Here is an 11,023-nt window from a genome sequence, read left to right as displayed (position 1 = left end):
CTGTTAATTCCCGTTCCCATTCTGTGTAGAATAAAGCCCTTCCAAAAAGGATCATTAGCAAACTGGCTAAAAACTGGAGGAGGCCCAAGTGCAAGCTTGTGGTAGGTGTCCCACAGCTCGGAGGGAGACTGTCTGTTTCCCACGTGGGTTTGAGGCCAGAAGACATTTCTAGGCAGTGCAGAGGCAAAGGTCACCAGTGACAGGATTGCCCAAGTGTGGGGAAACCACACTGGAGAAAACTAGAAGTTGCTGAAGCAGCAGAGTCACCAGCAGCACCTCTTCCCAAGGCCCATACAAAATGCTGGCCACTCAGCTGCCATTGAAGGTTTGACACGGACTGCTTGAAAGCCACATTGCTGATCAGAAATAACTCTGACCCACAGAAAACGTGCACAGCTGAAGTACATGGGAACTGCAAGAAGTAAATAAACTATAATTATCAGCTACATCAGGAGAAATCCAGTTCCTAGTGAAGTTCTTGTCTATATAGGGGGTGGACTTTCAATAAAATGATCACTATCCCTAGTGCTGTTGGGTTTTGAGTGACCTCCACTTCAGCTACCTGTTGTTTTACCGCTGTGAACCATAGCTGAATTAATTGAGTAAGATGCTGGTTTGGAGTGAGTTAATCTGTTAACTGTGTTAATAATACATTTTACCCCAGCCATTTTTCAGACATCTCCAGGGGATGGGAATAAGAACAAGTGCTGATTCTAGGGACAACTCGTGGTTTCCCCACTGTTCCTCCAGGGTGACAGAGATTAACTGCTCCTCATGTGAGCTCTGAGCAAAATTGTGGCAAAACTCGTTTATGACACAAAGGATTCTCCATGTGCTGATGCCATTTCTACTGGCTGGTGGGAATCAGCTGTTGACTGTTGACCAGTTCATGCTGGACCAAAGACCATACTCTGCAGGAGAATGACATGAACAAGTAGCAGGTGCGGCTGGTGGAAAGTCACGTCACAGGGACAGAGTTCAGTGGACCTGGTGTTGCAAGAGAAGAGGTTGGCTCTGAAATTGCTCAGTGAGTTAAAGGATGGCAGGTGTGACAGCAGAAGGAAGAGAAAGGACAAAGCAAGAAGAGCAGCTCTCATGAAACGCTAGTCCCTTCTCCAGAAATGAAGAAGTTAGGACCTAGCCCTCATCCAACATTAGACTGCACTTAAACCAGACAGAGTTCTCCAGAAGCTCTGTCATCATCGCACTGGTCAGCTGGCAATGAAAGAGAAACAAAATCACATCCTGGTGCACAGCCAGAGGCAACTACATAAATTGCCCTCAGCAGACCCAACTGCAGCAGTAAGAAATGCCAAGAGATACTTAGGCATACGCATTGACTATTGAAACCTTCATTTACAAACAAATCTACTGTTATCCCCAAGGAGCAGACACCCAGGATAAAACGTCAAGAGTGAAATATGTTCATAAATTAGATATAGTGCCTGTAACACCATCAGGCTAAAGCAGTACCCAAATATCAAGGCAAAATGAGTGATGCCCTGGTCTACTGAATGTCATTCAAACCCATAAATGTTCAAGAGAGATGTCAGAGAATGATACATGATCTAACCCAAGATTTGAGAAGTGAAAACATCTTCCCTTAGATTATGTCATTTCGGTCCTTAAAACACAGAAGGAACTTTTGGTAGGAGAGTAACAGACTCCAAACAATTTTAATGCAATAAAGTTTTAATTTGCAGGGACCAGGCATCAATTTGAGAGAAATCATATCCTCCTGGTGGGATGTTCAATCATCTGATTATTTCAGGAGACACGCTTTGGCACACTAAGGTGATGGAGCTGTTTGTAGGCTCCAGGAAATTGCACAGGTTTGCTCAAAGCTTTACAGAAGAGGCACAGAACTATTATGTCAGCTAATTAATTGAGATTTTTGACTGGAAAAAAGAATACTCGATCTATTTTACACAGTTAAAATTGCTTAAAATCAATCCCTTCTCATTGACCTGAATTCAAAAGACTTCAAAACCAAGCTGGCATCAAATCACCAATCCATCTCCTCTCCCCCAAAATACCTTCAAGACCCTGTCAATCTGCATTTGAATCAGTAGCAGTGATTGGTAGGCAGTGATTGTGTCACCCAAGGAATCTAGAAAGGCTTTGAGAGCAAAATCAGTATTCCACTATTAAACTAGAGCCTATGGTTAGCAAAAATTTTATATGTGAAGACCAGGAGTAAGTCTGGAGTTCCCTGGGGTGTGCTATATTCCTTCTGCTCCCCCTGGTTTTTGCAGGGTGGGTAACACACACAGCCAGCTGCCTTGAGCCCCCTGAGGCTGGCTCTCTTTTGTTGGGTCTGTTGGTGCACAAAATATTACTCAGGCTCCCTGACTCGTTCTTGCATAACACTGTCACAAGACCAGTTTGAATCCATTCTCACTGCTCTTTAGCCAGCTGAGGACATCTGCGCTGAATGCTGCTTTCCAGGCACACGGCGAGGAATGCGTGTACACACAGTATGTATAGACATGGATACCCATACCTCTCCAAGGGTGCCCTGGATTGTAGCGTGTAAAGAGAGCTCTGGTGGGGGTTCACTGGGGTTTCTGTACCTAACAAACCTTACCCAGCAATGAAGGAACCGAACAGCCCGTTTTTTGCAAATGCAAAACAAAATACTTTGGCCTGCTTAGTACATCCAGACTGCCACACACGTTCATTGAAAGAAAGGCAAATGCTGAGGGAACTCCGTAACCCTCCCAGACAGTTGCAGAAAAGAATTTGGAAATACCCCAGTGTGTTCCAGCAGCCTATAATGGGAGACTGGCTGTGGAAGAAGAATTGCTGGTATGATCTCAGGACTCAACCCACTGTAGTCAGACAGTCTGCCCACAATGATGGGCCCAGCCAAGACAATACAAGCTCTATACTCACTGATAATCTAGACCCAAATACAAACAACATCCCCATGTCTGACTACGCTACTCAAGTGGGCAGATGAACATGGAAACATAGCACAGATAGCAGGCTACCTGGTCTCCTAGTTGCAACACCAGTGAAATTTCTTTGCTGCTTTCCAAAACTCCTAATGGGGCCAGCTGAAATGATGAATGTAAACAGCTCCTCCAGCCACAGGCAGTGCTGGATATTCCTATGAGTACTAAGCTCCTGTGTGTATTACACGGCTGCCTCTATTCAGGACGCTAAAAAGAAGTTCAGTCCTGCTTGCATATGCTGGAATCATTACATACAGTGTTCTCATAAATCATATAAATGAGTATTACTATGTCACTGGTTAGGACAGTTGCTGTTATTATTGAAAAACCTTCTGGCAATCGAATCCCAGTGCCATCCAAGCCGAGGTTGGTCTCAGTGCAATTTATACCGGTCTCAAGTCTGTACCCTGCAAACAGTTTCCCAAAAAGACTCTGGCAGCTAGACAGTCAGTGTTAAGGCTGCTGTGCCCATTCTGTGTCATGTTCCCCAATCCAAGGGTGAGACAGGTTGACATGGAGCCAAGGCACCAGCCACGGACCACCGGGAGCTGTGTCCTCCTCCAGGCTACTAGTGCTCTGCATCCCTGGAGCGGGGACTGTTCCACGGCGACTACAAATCCGAGCCAGAGACAGCCTGTCTTCACTTGGGGTGAAACAGCTTGTGTGTCACAGAGGACTGGGGAGAACCAACCCCAGCCTTCCTGTTGGGGACGTTATACACACAGATGAATCTCAGCAGACGCTCTCAGGGCACCCAGCAAAGCTGCTGGTGAAAGAAGACGCAAAAGCATAGGCAGCATTTACCTTGGCCAATGTGCCAACAATTACCAGAATAGAAACTTGACCAAACATGGAGATTTGAAAAGGCAGAGAGAAGAGGACTCCTGGGAGGCAGCAGAAGACCATGGACCCAATTTATTCCTGTGGATTTTCAAGAAATATGAATCCTAAAAACAAGATGTACTGAAAGTTCAGTACATGGTATTAAAGCTAGTATCCATCATGTCAATTCTGTCTCTCCAATGTATTCATTCTGCTTGTTATTATCATCTGGCTACAATCTACTCATAAACAATACCCTTATGATTTTTTCCATGCCTATTTATTTCCTCCGTCATTGACTTGGTTTCCTGAGGCTATCAAAAAAATATATATAAATATTTATATAAACACATCTCTATTTTGAAATGGTCCCTAACTACTTATAAATGCAATATGACATCAATCAAAAATCAAAGCGTATTTTGCACATAGGACCCACACCTGGCTATGAAAACGGGTGTAGCTGAAATAGCCGCAGGAAAGGACTCACCTAACCCATCTACAAAATCCATTTAAATAAATATAGGGTCCAGTCTTGGTCCAGAGATGGGCAAAACTCTTAAGCAGGTGGGAGAAGAGCCACCTGAATGACAGCACGGGGGGACATCCGTGCACCAGCCAGACGTGCAGGTGTAGTTGTACAGTACAGCAGCACCACAGCTTATTTATGCTTGGGCGGGTGAAAGAGTGCAAGAATTGAATTCCATTCACGGACATGGTTCCAGAATAAAATCTGATTACACTAGAATCGAGAAGACAGCAAATATTGTCACTGAGGGTTTTTTCTCAAAGAAAACAGCATCCAGCAATTCTTCCATTTTGGGCTATAGATTTAAAGTAATTTAGAATAAGGAGAAAAAAAACCTTCTGAAGTAATCCCTTTGCAGACATGAGAAACTACCATGTACGGTCCCATGCTGATGAGCCCAGCTATAATCCAATCTTTGCTTTTTGCTGACTAGTTGAGCTCTCGTGGTTTATTATGTCAGTGGAACCCCTCAAAAGAATTATAGCCTTTTATTCAGCTCCGAACCATGTATTATTATGAATACTAAACTGGTTCAAATAGTCTATTGGGCCTGCTATAACATTAGACAAAGTCTTAAGTAATTACCTATCTCTTCAAAGAATGTGTTTTCCTTGGCATCAGATCCCACGGAAAGCAGGCGTGCATGCTTGTGGATACACTGTGCACAACGTCCCCGGAGCAAGCACATGGCAATGCATAAACAACCGGACAGAGCTCCCGCCACCACAGCGCTGCAAAATAGAAGGCTCCTGCAGCAAGCAAAAATCTAATCTTAATAAGTCTGATAAAAGCACATTAAATGATGCTCAAGTTACTCTGTGATAAATAATAGAAGTATTAATAAAGCTACTTTGAAAATAGATATTAGCATCAGCCCTGAAAAAGATGGGCTCAGGCAGGTTCCTGCATCTAAGTGATCCCAGTGGACCCCATGACAGCAGCAGGACTTTAATTTGTATTTTAAAAGTTGCCTGTTCCAGTACCGGTAACTGCTCATCTAACACCCAAAAAGCAGCAGGACCACGACTCTACGACTCTGCTTGCTAGATTGAGCCCTGGTTTTTCTACACACTGTCTGCAAGTCCTGCTCATAACTGACAAGACTTGGGGAATCTTTTCAGCATCAGCTGCCTGGGCTTGACAATCAACTATTCACTGAAAAGCTTATTTTTTTTTTTTTGAATGTGAATTTCAATTCACGGTAGTTGTTATTACACAGGGAGAATGCAAACCATAAACTGTGTCACATAGGTCACAAATGCACATGCAAGTATCTCTAAGCCAACGTGGTTTACAGGCTGATCTACACTGAGAAGTCCCAAAACAGCGGGAAGACCATCTACACATACAAAGTGAAATGTGGTTATGAAAAGCCAATGACAGCCCAAGATGGGACTGTGGAGGTGCTCTTCTGTTTGTTGCTCTTACGCAGTCTGCAGAATTGCACTGAATTTGTTGGGTCTAACATGAAAACAAAAACTGACCCTTAATTTCAGCATCAGCTGTTGGCTGAAGTGAATCAGTGAAGAAAAAGCATAGGGGAGGCAGGCAAAACATCCATTCAGTTTGTGTTTGCTGGCATCTGTGTGGCCATTCACAGGAGAGGCAGATTCACTTTCAATCTGAGGTCAATCCAACTGAGAGCCAGGACCGGCGGGTAGGGAAATTTAAGATCATTATATTGTTTGGACTCTGATTCTGGAATCATTGTACTCTGCAGAGAGTCGTACTTTGTGGGCGGTGACTACGGTGCTATAATTACCACTGTAATTACATTGGCATGTTTCCTTCTTGGCGAGCCCCATGGAATTACAGTCCCGTTACCTGACCTGGGTTTCTGATAGCCCTAGCACAACAGGCGATAGCATTTTTTTTGGCCTGGCCACAAACTGGTAGGGTTAGTACAAATTGGAAGGCCAGGGATGCCAAGACAGTTTCTTCCAGAGAAAAAAAAATGCTGTTAATGTCCACTTTGACTGCAATTATCACTTGTGGCTCCTCCAGAAGGCGAGGTGGAGGAGGAACCAAGGAACCAGAACACCCCAACAATCTGGCACTGCGAAGGAGAAGGACACTTTGGGACTAGCAAATCTCATCCATCTTTAACTTCTGCCTCACATAACTGCATCATAAACACACATAAGCTGGGTGTGTCTGATAAATGTCAGCCATGACACTCAAACTTAATTAAATTATTTGCGTTGGGCTTTGGCATTAATATCCTAGTGGTAATTCTCATCTCTTCTACAGCTATTGCTTCAGGATTTGGCATGTTCAAAACCGCAAAAACATCTTGTGTTGCAGGTGGAACCTAGTTCATCTCTGGGTTTTGATCCTGCGCATGATGAAGCACGTGTTAACCTTGAATTGTGTAAAACCAAGAGGACACCGTATATACCAGGTGGTCTTCTGACAAGGGGACCCAGATAACACTTCTTCACTTTATATGAAAGCATGTTTCTCCCCAAATCAAAGAGGGAGAGCTGTGATGAGAGATGCTCCTCTGAGCAGGATCTGACACTGCAGCCCTTGGTCGGGAGACGGAGCTCGCTGTGTCCCAGCAGGCCATTGTCTGGATGAAACCAGAGACTCTGCCGCAAATCTTTTGCAGATTCTTCTTTTCTTTATAACACACAGGGGGATTCGGTTTTGGTGACTTTGCTGAACAATTCTCTGAACCAAAGCTTCTTCTCAAAAATCTTTTCTCTAGTTTCTGATGCATTTTTCTCCCTGCTGATTTGGAGTCCGACCTGGGAATAGGAGTGTTACAGGATGTTCAGCGCCTCTCTGCATCAAGCCGCAGCTGGCTGAGGTAGCCACTTCACTCGAGGAAATTATTTGAGGTTTTCTGAGAGCCTCTTGACAGTAGGTAAAGATTGTTTCAGCTTGTGGGAGTGCCAGCTAGAACCCTTTATAACCTGAATGACATGTAATATCATAAAAACTCCTGCTAAAACTCACCCCGTCCTCTCAATACAGCAATTTTGACATCAATGTCAGTCTTTTCAACCATCACAAAGCAGCTCATCTGGGTAAGAACTGGCAAGTTGGAGATTGCCTACAAGGATCTCCTAACAAGAATCCCTTCCACAATTATTTTAGTTAGGAATGTAACTCAGCACGTCTTGCAGATCTCTTGCCCATTCTCTCAGGGAAAAAAATGAAAATGTACTACTGTGAGAAAAGGGGAGAAATAGATGCTTTTGGCCAATGCTCTTATCTGGTGACGAAGCAGACTGCAGTCTGATATGTCTCAATCTGAACAACCACATTTTGACAACCCTTTCGCACATAATTACCAACAGAGCTTCCATTTTTCTTTAGCTAGTGCAGTAGTCACAGAAATCATGACTGTTTGGTATTATCTGCCTCACATTAGTTGTAATCACATCACATTTTTGTTTATATCCACAAGTAATAAAAACCATGCATATCTCTAGTTTGACTTAAAGAATAAAGTAAATACATAATTCTGGCAAATTGTTTGGAATTATAGTTTAACGGCATCTGGTTCAGATATTCTGTAGTAAATTGTTGGCACCGACGTTGCCACTTTTTTTTTTTTATTTGAACCAAAATGTTCTCAGAAACATGTGGGTTTTGTCCAACTTCCATGTAATCCATTTTATGAAGGCCGCAAAGCTTACGAAGTTTGAAACTTAAACTACCTGGGCAGAAGGGATTGTTTCTGGACACTCATTACACAGCTGATTAACCGAGGAATAAACAATTCTGGCATGCAACCCAGCGTGTCTCTTGTTTTGGCTTTTTGTCTCAAGGAGTTGTCTTTCTCGAAATACCTCCCCAGGTACAATGTGTACATTCCACCCTGTTTTGCTCACAAATTACATACCTCTCTTTTATGTCAAGTCCAATATAGCTGCACCAGGTTTTCTTATTCCACATAAAAAGTAACCAATTACTTGAGTAAATACCTGTTTTAAAAATATCACAGAGTGGTTTCCTGCTGCTCTAAATACTAAAACATTCGGCAGGATTTCTGACCCTTATAAATCTTTCAAATAGTTCATATTTTATCAAAGAAGCCAGACCATCTTTAACCCTGGTACATAACTCATTGAGACCATTTCTCAAATACTTGATTTTTACACAAGTAATCGGGAAATAAATGGCTGTATAATTTTTAGTATAATTAACTCTGACTTTTCTTGCATTTCATTCTCTGTGGCTTTATTGTCAACCTCTGCTCGTTCATCATAAAAACTACAGTTACCAGAGATTCAAAAATACTAAATCAATGATAGATGGGGGAAAAGTGGCTTAAAATACAACCCTTTGAAGCTTCCCAACAGACCTACATTTACTGAGCCTAACAGGTTCTCCAGTGTCAAATCCCATTGCAGTCACTGTCAGCAGCTTTATTCGCACCATCCGAGAACCAACTTGTGGGAATTAAATCAACGTGTTCCCAGAGCAGGTCCCGCACCAGGACAAACCAAGTCTGAGAGGCAGCTTCCCTCCGCTCTCCCCGACCGCTTTCCCAGCAGTGCTTTGCAGCTCTGGGCTGGCTTCGTAATGATGTGTCATTTGCAAGTCAGCACCTTGCGCTAAGCCCCGAGGTGGGGAAATTACCCAGGAGAAGAGGCAACAATAAATTCCCCTGTCTCGCTTATTTTCTCAAGGCTGATGAAATCCCATTGCGCTGCTGGGGCTGCGCAGCACAGCTTACTCTAACTCAAGTGTGAAATGCATTTAGTCACAGATTAAAAACCCAGAATCCAGACCTCGGCACACCTTCCCCGCAGCATCCTCTTCCCTTTTGAAGTCATCAGCCTCTCCGTCCTTCATAACTGGGTGTGCTCGCTCTCCCCCCATGTGCCGGAGCCTCTTGCACAGCATTCCTCAGCCTTCACCTGCCTGAAACAGTCTTGCAGGGACACAGCCCTGTTAATAACCACAAAAGCAACTCTTCTCCCTAAAAACCCCAAACAATTAAATGCTTCCTATTTAAAGGTAGTTGCAAAACGCTCCTGCTACCGCTTGATCGTATAAAGTTTTAATCAAATTATGAAGCACTCTTAAAAAGTAAAGCCTATGCATGTTAGCTAAAGGGAACTCAAAAGTGTATTCCTAAAAACCAAGTCGTTCAAAACTGCTGGAAGTAGTTGTGATCCTCTCCGAAGTGTTACTCCTCAAGCACGTCATCAAACGCCTTGCAAACGGACGCCATCCTGCAATCAGGCGCCTGCGTCCACGCAAGCTCCCTGCTGCTGGAGCAAAGCTGCAGGCTCAGTGCCTCGGGATTCAGGCATCCCAAGTCTCCTGGAAACCAGCCTCTAAATCACTGGAATTGGTAACGATTCTATAAAATTACCTGGCACTCAAACTGGCAGTCGATCATGCTGCCAGGGAGCGCGTTACACCGTGCTCCAAAAGATGCCAAATTTGCTAGAGCATGACTCGTGCATCATGCGCATTTCTCCTGACAGTGCTCACCTTTAAAATGCAGGCGCAGCTTTTTGCCTGGCTAAGGAAGGGCTGAGTGGGGCCAGATCCCCAAATCCCAGGAGCTCCCTGACAAGTGACCTCGAGAGAGAAAGGCAGGGAAAAATCCTGCAGCTCTGAGTGCCACTCGCCACTCCGCAATGTCTGCTGCTGGGCAGGAGGGGATGGGAAACGCTCAACTTGCTGACAGCCGGCAGGTTTCTCCACCAAATAGTGACACGAGGGGGTGCTATTTTAGGCACGGTTTTGGTAAGGAAAAGAGACGTGAAAATAACCTTGGATGGAGCAATTAATGCCATACGGGCTGAAGGGGAGGATGAGCCGCACTAGGGCAGGCAGGGCTGCGTGGTTCGAAGGACACGCTCTGAAAAATTACGAGAGCTGACTAGAGAAGTCAACCAGAGGAAGGAGCCCGGGGTCTGGCACATGGAGGATGCATGGAATTCCTTTAAGTCCAACGGGCAAAACCCATCTGAAAATCGTAACTTTAAAAAGAGGCAGAAAGATTGATGAGGAATGGCTGCAGGAGGGCATCAGACCTAAAGCAGCAGGGAAAAGGCATGAGGAGAAAGCACAATTTGTGAGGCACAGGAAAAAAAATTAAAATACATATATGTGTAATACAAACTTGTTGGTTAGGAACAGTGCATTGGTTGTTACCTCCTCTAACAGAGAACAACTGCTGTCCCTTAAATCCTCCTGCCTGTACTCCCTCTGTGCTGCTCCTGAGTTCATTCAGCCCCTGGTCTTTGAACACTGGAGGTGAGATTTGTTAAAAGTCGAGCCAGTCAGACCTAGCAAAGGCAATTAAATAGCAAAACTCTTCAGCAGTATAAATAGTAAGAGAACAAGGACAAAAGGAGGGCCACCAGGCGCTCAGGGTGAGGTAAAAATGAAGAAGAAAAACCTATTCCTTTAATAGCCTTATTGTCAAAAAGGGCAGAGCCCATCCCAGGGGCACAGGGGCTTTGCAGATGTCCACACTGGCACAGTGAGTTCCTTACAGGGAAGCTGCAAGTTGCAGTTCACAAGGCAGCAGCATATTGATAAAAGAGAATTTTCACATGAGCTTGGCACTACCGTTAAGAATTTTGATCTTAAAAAGATGTTTCGAAGTCAAACCCGTAAAGAATGATAAACAAACTTTGCACCACTCAGACCCAGCAAACAAACCTCCTGGACTGAGACGAAACGAGGGAAGGCCGAGGCGAGTGGAGCTGGTGGGGGGTGTCTAAGGGGCTGCGGGGGG

The sequence above is a fragment of the Egretta garzetta genome, unplaced genomic scaffold (assembly GCF_000687185.1).
Source record: "Egretta garzetta isolate BGI_Z169 unplaced genomic scaffold, ASM68718v1 scaffold209, whole genome shotgun sequence".
In the NCBI taxonomy this organism is placed as follows: Eukaryota; Metazoa; Chordata; class Aves; order Pelecaniformes; family Ardeidae; genus Egretta; species Egretta garzetta.
This window is presented reverse-complemented; position numbering follows the sequence as displayed.